General features: G+C 65.7%; 1 long non-coding RNA gene across 1 annotated transcript; it reads left to right on the top strand.

The window, feature by feature from the left end:
• Window positions 1–517: 517 nt before the first annotated feature.
• On the top strand, window positions 518–8,256 carry LOC123382600. Its single transcript, XR_006591196.1, has 4 exons — window positions 518–1,908; window positions 2,036–4,939; window positions 5,403–7,633; window positions 7,965–8,256. It is a non-coding gene; the product is annotated as an uncharacterized LOC123382600 (long non-coding RNA).
• Window positions 8,257–11,000: the final 2,744 nt, after the last annotated feature.

The raw sequence follows: 11,000 nt of genomic DNA, 5'->3' as shown, positions 1-11,000 counted from the left end.
CACGGCAACGGGAGGCAGGGGGCCGGGGTCCTCCTCCCACGGAAACAAGTGTGTGCAAACTGTGTTTCAGGCACCTGAGGTCCCCTGCATTTCCGTGGGCCTGCTCGGTGAGCAAACATCCAACGAGGAAGCAGCACTCGGTGCCCTTCCCTCCCCTGCAGGGAGCGCCAGGCGGTGTGGACGGGGCGGCCGCAGCTCGCCAGGTGCCCCCTTGTGGCAGAGAGGGCACACGGCGGAGACAGGAGCTGAAAGACCAGAAGCCACCTGATGGGGATCCTACAAGAGGGGGCGGAGGGCGGGACTGCCAGGACCCAGCTGGGCCCAGAGACACCGGGCAGCTTCTCACACGTCTCTGGTGAATCTCCCCAGTCGAGGGTTCCACGGGAACCCTCGGTTCACTTCGGGAACACTGCCCACTGCATATCCTCGTGCAGGTTTCTTTCTTTCTTTAATGTTTATTTATTTACTTGGGGGGGGGGCGGCATCCAAGGGGGAGGAGCAGAAAGGGAGAGAGAATCCCAAGCAGGCTCCATGCTGTCAGTGCAGAGCTGGACACGGGGTTCGAACCCACGAACCATGAGATCATGACCTGAGCCAAAATCAAGAGTCAGACGCTGAACCGGGTGAGCCTGTCAGGAGCCCCGACTCCGGAGTATGGCCGGAGTCGCAAAAGATGAGTCCGCAAACAAAAATGCAGTTAGGCGAAGGTCCTCATGCTCGAGCGGGAATGAGGCCCGGACTCCAGAACGAAGCTTCTTTTTATCAGGATAATCGCTAAAAACTACGTGCGTCAAGTCAGCTCCGCAAGCGTGTGAATCAATCTAATGGTTTAGCTTTTCAAGGTCGGGTTCCGAGTTCATTGGTTTCTATGACACTAGGAAGGGTCAGGTGTGAAGGAGGGTCCGGCCCTGGACAACGTTAACGGCTCTAGGTGCTCCTTACCGGCCGCAGGGCGTTCAGCTGTGTAAACATGTCCTAAGGCCTTGCGCCTTCTCCAGCCCTTCCCTTTGGAAGTCTTTTCCTTTGATGCTTCTCTCCTGCCTCTCCCACACCCTCTCACAGATTTCTGATGCGTTTTCCCCCCGTCAGAGTCCTAGAAAGGTCCTACGACAAGCAAACAAAGTTCACTCTCCCAGAAGTCTGTGCGCACGGGATCGCTTTACAAACAACGTCTATTAACAGCCTTTGGAAACTAGAGTCCGTGGAAAAGGCGTGAGAAGCCGCAGCTGCGGGGCACGTGGCGCGGAGGAGGCCCGTGGCCAGGGTCTCCCGCCGGGGCCTCTCGGGCTGGGAGCTGGCGTCCTCGGGCCACCCGGTGCTGATGGGGAGGAGGCTGGTGGTGACAGGTGGCGACGATGACAGCCGATGCCTGGCGTTGTCCTCACTGCTTCACTCACTAGCCCGGTTCACTCCCCCGGCGGTGCGGAGGGGAGCGCAGGTGTGAAGGCACTGGGTGCCGTTCTCACCCCCGCCGCCGGGCACAGAGTGGCCGCGAGACAAACGCCGCCTCCGGCCGCCGCGCGGCCACGAGCTGGAGCGCACACCGGCTGATGTGGGGCCTTGGGTCTGCTGCCCTCACCCCTGGCGCTCCTGATTGTCCTTCGTCGCTTTCCAGGAGGAGACACGTGACTTCCACGCCCCATTTCCACTGCCTTCCACCTCTTAAGTCTTTCTTGCGTCCCTTCTGTCGCACAATCTCCTCACGTGGCCTCACTCCACTCTCTCTTCTGACCGCTTCCGGTTTAAGGACCTCGTGATGACACTGGTCCCACCTGGGCCATCCGGGATGACCTCCCCATGTCCCGTCCTTGGCTCATCTGCAGTGTCTTTCGCCACGAAAGTGACGTCCTCAGTTTCCAGAGACGGGGATGCAGACAAGCAGGGGCTCTGTGTTCTTGGCCACGACAGGTACGTTCCTCGGGGAGGAAGGCGGGCGACCACAGGGGAGCCTTCCTGTCCGAGAAGGACGTCGTGCTGCCCCTCCTCATTTGTTCGCTGGGTCTAGAGTTCAAAAACCTAAATAACTCTTTCTCAGATCTCGGAGACCCCGCGGCACCTCCTGCGAGCGCCGCGCTCCAGAATCCCGGCACCGTCGCACGGTCGCAAGCGGCGGCCCTGACGTTTGTCCTTAAAAAGCGGCGCAGGAACAGCGGTTTGGTTGGAAGCAGGTGGCCTGAGTCTGCATCTGTGGAGTCCCTTCCCTAAGCCTGAGGAAATGTCACTTGTCCACACATCATCTCAGGACAGTGAGGGCAGTGGACTCTGTGGAGTGAACCGGGGACCCAGAGCCGCCCCGTGGTGACCCCGGGGCCCAGCGTGGACGGTCCCCCAGGGCTCACTCCCACCCCGGCCCGGACCCGTCCAGCATCACCTGCACCGCAGGACGGGGAGGCGGGCGGCCATGGCCAGACCTCCCGGAGCCTGTCACTGATTCCCGGAGGGGTCACGGAGTGTCTCCACCACGAAGGCGCGTGGCTGCACCGTCGTGGCTGGGCCACCACAGACTTTAGGACCGCCCACCGAAGGACCACAAAGCTAGCGACACACTGAGAGGTGGCACGAAGGACCGTAAGGTGCGTGACGAGCAGGACGACAGAGCGGAAGGAGCGACGTCACAAGGGAGGTCCGGCGGAAGAGCAGGCGGCCACCAGGCAAAGGAGGGAACATTCTAGACAAAGGGAACAGCATCTGCAAGGACCCCGAGGCAGACAAGAGCTGGTCTCACGGGTGCCATGTGCCAGTGTGAGTGGAGGGGTGAGGGGTGGCGGGAGGCGGCCAGGTCCCTGCAGGGGTGAGGGGCCCAGCCTGGCCACGGGCCCAGGAGCAGCAGGGAGCCACAGTGAGTTTCCAGCGTCTGCTTGCCTTGCCGCCTGTGGACTCGAACCCCTCCCGCCGCGATGGAGGGAGGCAGGGAGGGAGGAAGAAGAAACAGCAAGACCCACCAGAGGCCGTGGTGGCCCCGAGTGAGGCGACAGGGAGGGGAGGGGGGCTCTCCGCCTGGTGGGAAGACTTCGGTCTGGTGCGCCCACTCTCCCTATTTGGGGAACCAGGGCCCCCTTCCAGCCTTCCTCCCGGGATGTCGGGTGAGCAAGGGGGTTTGCTTTGAGGGGAGGCCGAGCCGTGCCCCTGCGGCTTCTCCGCTCCAGCAGGACTCTGCCTCCGCTGCCCTCGGTGGGAACCCCCTCATTTGGGCAAACGCCATCGGGCTGCTCCCCTCCCTGCCTCGGTTTCCCTCCTCCCCACTGGGGCCTCCCGGCGTCACCTCCCAAGTAAACTTCCCGCACCCCAGTCCTGGTCCCGGGTCGGCCTTTCGGGGACAGAGGTAGGACCGGGAGTGTCTGGCGTCTGGGTGGAGGGTCGCACCGGCATGAGCACCGGGGGGCTCGGGATGCTCCCCCCGCTGCACCCCGCTCCGGTCTTCCTGGCCCCCAGCGACCCGGGGGTGACTCACGTCCTCCCGCAAACTATCTTTCTGATTGAACCAACCAGAGAGGGCTCCGTGGTTCGTCACCCAAACCCGAATGGCGCAGACCGCTGGAGCGAGATTTAGGAGTCAAGGACTGGATCCCGGGGGGACCGTGAGGGTGTCCAGGGAGCCACCCGGGGCCACAGAATGCTCTGCGAGGCATCGATTCCAACACGCTAAGGAGTTTATTAGAAAAGGGACAAGGTGGGGGGACGGGGCCTGGCTCAGCAGATGGCCCCAGCTCTCAGGACTCCGTTGGGCTCAGGCCGGCTGCGGGAGCCCGGCCCAGAGCACAGCGAGGGGCAGGAGCAGCCGAGAGGGCTCCGGCCTGTGAGTGCTGCCGCGGGCCACCAGCATCCGGATCCAGTTGAAGTGCCTACTGACGTTGGTGTAGACCCCGGGCCGGTTGGGTCTACCGCAGCCCGATCCCCAGCTCACGATTCCAACCTGAATCCACACACCTCTCTTTTCGCAGGCCAAGGGGCCACCGGAGTCACCCTGGGAAGCGGCGCGGGTGAGCCAGGCCTGGCGGCGAGTGGGGAGGGGGCGGGGGCTCCCGAGGGCCAGTGGAGACGGGAGGGACAGCAGGAGGGGCTGTGGAGCCGGGCAGACCGGGTGCACATCCTACCCCCCACCCCGGAAGTAAACAAGCCTCAGTTTCTGCATCTGCGAAGTGGGGCACTGGTCTCTACCCTCTGGGATTGACACACGGACCAAATGAGGCGCGGGCCGCCCTCGGGCTTGGGGCTGGGGTGGAGAGGGACACTCACGAAGCAGGAATCCTTGCCTCCTTGGGAATCGCCAGCGCACACCATGTCCCCCCAGATGTCGTAGCGGACCAGGGGCTGTGTGTACAGGTAGTTACACATGGTGGTGTTGATGATGCCGACCTGTACTTCCTGGAGGAGGTAGGGGGCTGGCAGCACTGCCCAGGGGTCGAGGGGACAAAGAAAGACGGCACCCTGAGCCTCTCTTCTGCCATCTGCTTGGGAGAGATGGCACAGGCCACGGGGGAGGGGGGACGGACGAGGGTCCCTGGGGCCAGCAGCACCCGGCACGTCGTGGGGGGCGGACCCGCTGCCGCAGCTCATCGCCGAGGCCCGGCTTCCCTGCGGGCGCGTGCGGATGGCCAGCGGCCCCCGAGCCGGTGGGGAGGGGCCGACACAGGCGAGCAGGGTTACGGTCACGGTGGTCCAGCTGCCCGTCAGGTGCTTCCAGGCCTTTCTTGGGGCCCCCGTGGCCCTCCTAGGGCGCGGCCTGATGGGGACCCACTCTCAGGTAAGGAAAGACTCGGCGGGGAGGGCTGCCCCTCCCACCCCCAGCAAAGCGCCGGGGAGGCGTCAGAGCCCGTCGTGAACCCAAATCTGTCCAATTCCGAGCCACCGGCTGATCCGTCCGAGGACGTCACGAGGATACCACGGTTAACGTGTAGGTGGAGCCTCTGGTCCTCCAGGCACTCTGCTGAGCCCTCAGGTAGGAACCTCTTTAAATTTCAGAACCACGCTCTGTGCTGGGAACTGTTTCACCTTGTTCTGCAGATGAGGAGGCCCAGGCACAGGGGGAGGAGATGCCTGGCCTGGGGTCTCCCAGCCGGAAGGAGGGAGAGCTAAGTCTCCCAGCAGGCAAGGGGGGTGGCGGCCAGAGTCACCTGCTACCTTCTAGAAGGAGGCGGGAGCCTGGGGCCGGCCCTGACTACCTGTCAGCCTCGGGCCAGGGAGTCTGGTGGCTGGGTCCCTTGGTTCACACCCACTCAGCCCTTTGGGCCGGGAGAGATCTGCAGGGGGAGCAGGGGGAGCAGGGGGACACTCTCTCCAGTCCCTTGTAGGGAAGGGACAGGACCCCAACTCTAAAGGAAGGCAGGACCAGCGCGGGTTTCTCTCTCCGCCCTGCCAATCCCCGATGTGTGACCTCGAGGACACGTTGTTCTCTCGGCCAGTGAGCCCTGGCTTCTCCACTGACTCCTTCTGGGACCTTACGGCCACTTCTGTACGTCCCTCCCTTTCCTCATCGATAAAGCAGGTATAAAAATGGCCCCGCCTCATTCTCAGGTAAGGCCCAGAAGAGAGACCTCACCCTGCTCGGTCCTCAGGGTCCAGAGCCTAGAACAGTGCCGGCACGAGGCGCGCCCTTGAGGAAACTTCTCTGCCATCACTGCTGAGGGAGGGGTGCTGCCGGAAGGGGCCAGGCCAGGGAGGAGCATAGGGGGCCGCCCAGGCGTAGGAGCCAGGCCCTGTGTGTGGCGCTCAGGACCCAGGGCACCTCGGGGCAGAGGTGCACGGGTGACGCTTCAGGCTGGCCCAAGGTCCGCCCCCCACAGATTTAGTGGGGAGTCAGAGAAAGGAGATGCTTTGACATTGCAAAGACAGACAACGGCTCAGGACTCCAGGCAAGGAGACAGGGCGGCAAGGCAGGTGGGTGCAGAAGGTACGGAAGAGCCAAAGCGGGGAGGCGGGATGGCTGGGGGCTGGGTGGGCACCCGTGCTGAGCGGAAAGAACGCACACAAAACCACTGAGGCCTTTCTAACGCGACCTCCGCCAACCCCGACACCCTTGCAGGCTGGGTGCGGAGCGCGGGCCTGGGCCCAGCTGGCCTCCCTCTCACTGTGGCTTCAGGCTCACGGTCTCTGGAAGGCAGAGGGAACGGGGTGTGGGGACAGGAGGTCCTGCCCTGGTGGGGGGGGGCAGGCACTGCTGGGCAGCCCCCAGGAGGGACCCAGCTGCACAGACACCCAGGTGGGGGCTGCTGAAGCCGCTGTGGACGGAACAGACGGCGGAGCCCGCAGCCCCCCTGCCCCCCCCACCTGCCCCCAGCCTCACCTTGATCTTCTCCGATGTTCCCCCAGCCCGTCACCCAGCAGTCAGTCTGGTTCTGGAACTCAGAGGAAGAGGCCGCAACACAGACGGGGTGGATGTACTTATTGTAGGTGACGGAGGAGGACAGCTTCAGCAGGGCGATGTCAGAGGATGAAGCCCCCAGGTACATGGGGTTCAAAATGATCTCCTCCACCTGGTATCGGTTGTAGTAGGCCTCCAGATTCCAGATGGACGGTGAGGCAGACAGCTCGCCAAACTGCACGGACCACTCAAAGGGATCAGTGTGCCTGGAAGGGGAGGAGCGGGCGGTCAGGGGTCTTTACAGGAGGGAGGGGCCCTGAGCCCACCTGAGGCCTCAGGGCCTGGGGGCAGCAGCGTGCCTCCGCCTGAGGTGTGGTCACCTCAGCCAGGGGGCCGCTTCCCACAGCCGTCCTAAAAAGGAATGAATAGATGCACGGGACCAGACACTTCCCGTCACCACTGTTGCCGCAGGCCAGGCTCTGTGCCCAGAGCTCACCCACCTCGGTCTGCCCCCTGGTGCACCTGCACCGGGGGAGGTGGGATGAGGAGGGGGCGGCTGGTGCTGCCATCCCGGGAGAAGAGAAGACAGAAAAGAACACGACACAAAAGGGCACGGGAATGCTGTAAAGAACGTTCTGGAAAAAACGGAACAGGGTTTTCTCACGTGGCTGCAGCGGGCCCGGGGCTCGGGAGCATAAGAGCTGAATCCGCACCCGTCAGGCCCGGAGGACGCGTCCCCCCAACCCCCGTTCGGAGGGCCGCCCGCCCCCAGACTCACTTTTCAAAGCAGTGCGCGGCCGACAGCACCCAGCGGCGGTTGAGCAGGCTGGCGCCGCAGTGGTGGGCGCCCCACAAGCGCAGGCTGCCCTGCCACGGCCAGCGCCCCAGCTCCGAGTCCTTGCCGCCCACCACGCGCGTCGTCGAAACGGTTCGGCGGCCGCAGGGCCCTGGGACGGACAGACGGGCACGCGGCTGAGCCGCACGACCCCGGCCGCCCCACCGGCCCGCGCGAACCAACGCGAGGGGCCCCTGGGAAAACGCGCGCGTCGGGGCCGCGCCACCCAGGGACCGGGGGACCTCGCGCCCCTCCCCACGTGGCGCGCGGGCGCCGCCCTTCCCACTCACCCCCCACCCCCGGGGCCCGGCAGTTACACGTGAGCAACGACGAGTTCTCGAAACCTGCGCGGGGAGAGGAAAAGATGAGGCGCCCCTTGCGCTCCGGCTCAGGTGCCCTGCGCGGGGAGGCGCGCGTCCCGGGCGCCTTACCTGGAAACAGCTGGTCCAGATCCCGAACGTCTGGGGGGCCCGGAGGGGGGGATGGCGGGCGGCCAGGTGAGCTCCCCGCGGTCTGCACGCGCCCCGGCCGTCCCCCACCACCCCTGGGGCGGCCCGCAGCCCCCGCCTCAGCTCACCCTGTCCCCGGAGCCCCGCTCGCACCAACAGCTGCGCCAGCAGCAGCGCCCGGACGCGCGCGCCCATGGCCGCCTCTGCCGCCTCGCGGCGCCCCCTCTGCTTCCGCCCGCTCGGGGCGCCCCCGGGGGGGGGGCAGGGAACGCCCGCGACGCTGCCCCCCCCCCCCGCCCCCAGCGGGACCGGTCCGGTCCGAGGGCTTCGAGCTGGGTACCCCAACCACACCGTGCCCCCAAACGGCTCTTGTCTGCAGCCCTGGGATCCCGGCTGCCCGGCTCGTTGCCCCCCTTCCTCCACCCAGCGCGTCTTCGGGGAAGGGCCAAGGCCGGTCCCCACCAGGACCCCCGTGAGAGCAAGTCCTCACCCAGCGCCCGCTGGGGGCCTGGCGGTATTGGGCAGAGCCAGGAAGAGAAGATTCGTGTTTTCCCTTCTTGGAGAAGACTCGGGGAAGTGATGGTCTCGGGTCTCTTCCCCACCTGAGCCTACAGGCAGGCTAGTCCCTGCCAAGCCTGGCTGCCCCCTGGTGGCAGGCTCCCGCCCCCCCCCCTTCCTCTCCTCCTCCTCCCCACCTCCCCCTCTCCCCCCTTCCCCACCTCCTCCAATTTAAATCTTGGAAGTTGAAACCCCTTTCTCAAACTTTCTTTCCTGCCCAGGTCCTTGGGGGAACAAAATGGCCCAAATGAGAGAGACACCCCTAGGCTATCCGTCTCCCAGTGTCCCCGTGACCAGTGACTCTCCTAAGCGAGGTTCTGGGAGGCTGTGCCTTCCTGGTGCCCCCGTCTGTGTCCTAAGCACTATCGGGGGTGTGGTGGGATTCACAAAATGATGCGTTTCCCAGCACTGGCTTCTGGGGTCCCTCCAGTCAGGGGAGCCAGCCTGGACTAGGTGTCCCCCCTGTGGGAGCCCCGCTCCAGGGCCTGGCCCCACAACACGCTCAGCTGGGCCTGGGTGGTGAGCGCCCAAGGGATCGGGAGCAGGTGGCACAGGAGAGAGGGTTCCCCGCGGTATCCTGGATCCAGGGCACCCTGAGAGAGACGCTGGTGACACCCGGGGTGCCGGGTGACACGAAACCTCCTCCAGAGGGTGAAGCTGGCCTGTCGGCACGCCTCCTTGACTTCACACACTGGGGTGTCTCCCGCAAGTCAGCTGCAGAGTGGGGGCTGCGGGCATGGGCTCCGGCAGATGGGCTCAGGGACAGAACGGGACCGGGTCCCTGGCCCGGGGCGGAGTTCCCTAAAGGGTTCCCCTCTGTGGCCCTTGGCACCACAGCACTTGTAACTGGCCAATCTCCTGTGAGCTCCCTGCGGTTGGGGCCAAGTGTGGCACATGGCCCGAGTCACAGGGCCGGCGACTGCCTTCTGGTGCCTTACAGGGAGCCCAGGCAGTCCCTTGTTCACTGCACCCCGAGGGATGGCTGCGGCCCCAGGTCTTGCCAAAACCATCCCGGCTCTCCCAGTGCGCGACAGCCCCGCCCCTTGCCGGTCCCCTCCCCTAGCGAACCCCGAGCTGGCTCCAGCCTGGGGTCGCCTCTCCCTGCAGACTCCTGTCCCAGGTCCCAGAGAGTTGCACGGCAGGCTCCCTCACGGCGGGGCTCGGTGCTAACGTCACCCCTCAGCGAAGCTTTCTCTGCTGGCTTCCCGTCTACAGCGAGCTTGCCGCCTCCTCCCCCTCGGAGGGCTGTCTCACTACAAGCCGCACTTCCTTGCCAGCCCTGTGAAGCATCCACGGCCATCTGGTTTGTCGCGTGTGCATCTGCCCATTGGCTGCCTCCCGGGCCCGTGAGGGGCAGGCTTGGTGTCTGTGGAACCTAAGGGGTGATGGAGCAGTAAAGGGAGGGGTGGAAGGAGACAAGGGAGACGGAGAAGAGGGGATGCAGGTTGGCGGAGCCTCTCCCAGGGTGGAGAGGGTCCCTGTTGTCGCCGTCCTAGAGGGACCTCCGGGTCTCCTGGCCCAGGAGGAGTGCTGTGGGGGGGGGGGGGCGCCAGGGGGAGGCCAGTGGCCCGGGAGTGGCCCCTCCACGCTCCGTGGGGGATGTCTGCCCTTTGGGATACAGAGGCAGGGTGTGCAAAGCCCAGGGGGGTCCTGGAGGTCCCTGTCGTCCTCTCCTTCTCCCTATCCTTGCTGCCTCGCCTCCCCCCCACTCCCCCAGGCGCCGGCCCCAGAAGCAGCCTGGAGAAGGCGGGCGGCGGCAGCCGGAGTCCACGTCTGTGGTCACACGTGCAGGAGGGGCTCGCACTCGCCCCTGGCGTGCCTGGCGGGCCACCCAGCACGCTGTTCCAGCCGGCACGCGGCCGTGGGTGCGTGGCGAGCGCAGCGATGACCTCGGCGGTGAGCCCCTGGCTCTGGCGTGGATGCCGGATGCTACTGGGGATCCAGCTCAGGCTCCGTTCCCCCAGGGCCGGCTGCCCGGCGGGAGGCCCGCTCTTCTGCCTGGGGCTCGGGGCTCGGGGCCATCCTTGGCCACAGCCCCCCCATCCCACCCAGCTGTGGCCATCCCGGCTGGGCTCTGGGGCCGGGGCTGGGAGTACCTCCCTGGCTCTCTGGCCCTCAGGAGACAACCCAGACGGAGACATACAGGCCCTGTGCGTCCAGAGAAGGCTCCAGAGGGGGCTGCGGGGTTCAGAGGAGCTCGGCAGCAAGGACAGGGGATGCTGCGGAGGAAGCCCTGGAGGGGCGGGGTGGGGGCGGCCAGAGGGGGAAGGGTTCTCAGCATGCTGCCTGCGGGGAGGGAGCCCCTGCCGGAGGTGACCCCTCGGCTGCCCGTGGGCCGGGGTGGGGACGCCCGGGACGGAGGCTGAGGGTCCCGCTGAAAGGGGCCCAGCCTGCGCTCGTCTCCTCCCATCCCCTGCCCTGGTCGTAAACTGCAGGGGCGTCCAGTCACTCGCACCCCGGCCTCAGGTCCCAGCCCTGTGTCGCCTCCTCCAGCTGCCGGCTCACACGTGGCCCCTGGAGAGACAGGCTGGGGAAGGAGGGCGAGAGCCGGGCAGAGAGCTCAGCCTGGCTCTGATGTTCATACTTGGGGTGATGTGGATGCACCCCCAGCCCTGCCATGACCCCACTGAGCCTGGGGACGGGGCTGCTAGAGCGAGCGGGCTTGGGCAAGCCCTGGAGCTTGAAGTCCTCGGTTTCCCTGTCTGAGAAAAGCGGGAACATTAGTAACGCGGACCTCTGAGGGCTGCCGTGAGCTTGTGGTGACACCCTGGGGGTAAAGCGCCCACAAACAGGAAGTGCATTAAAATACACCCTTCTGGGGCCCCGAGGCGCGAGGCACGGGGCGGGTCACCCATCC

Source organism: Felis catus, chromosome E3 (assembly GCF_018350175.1).
Source record: "Felis catus isolate Fca126 chromosome E3, F.catus_Fca126_mat1.0, whole genome shotgun sequence".
Taxonomy (NCBI): domain Eukaryota; kingdom Metazoa; phylum Chordata; class Mammalia; order Carnivora; family Felidae; genus Felis; species Felis catus.
The sequence above is the reverse complement of the archived record's forward strand: the minus strand, read 5'-3'. Positions and strand labels throughout refer to the sequence as shown.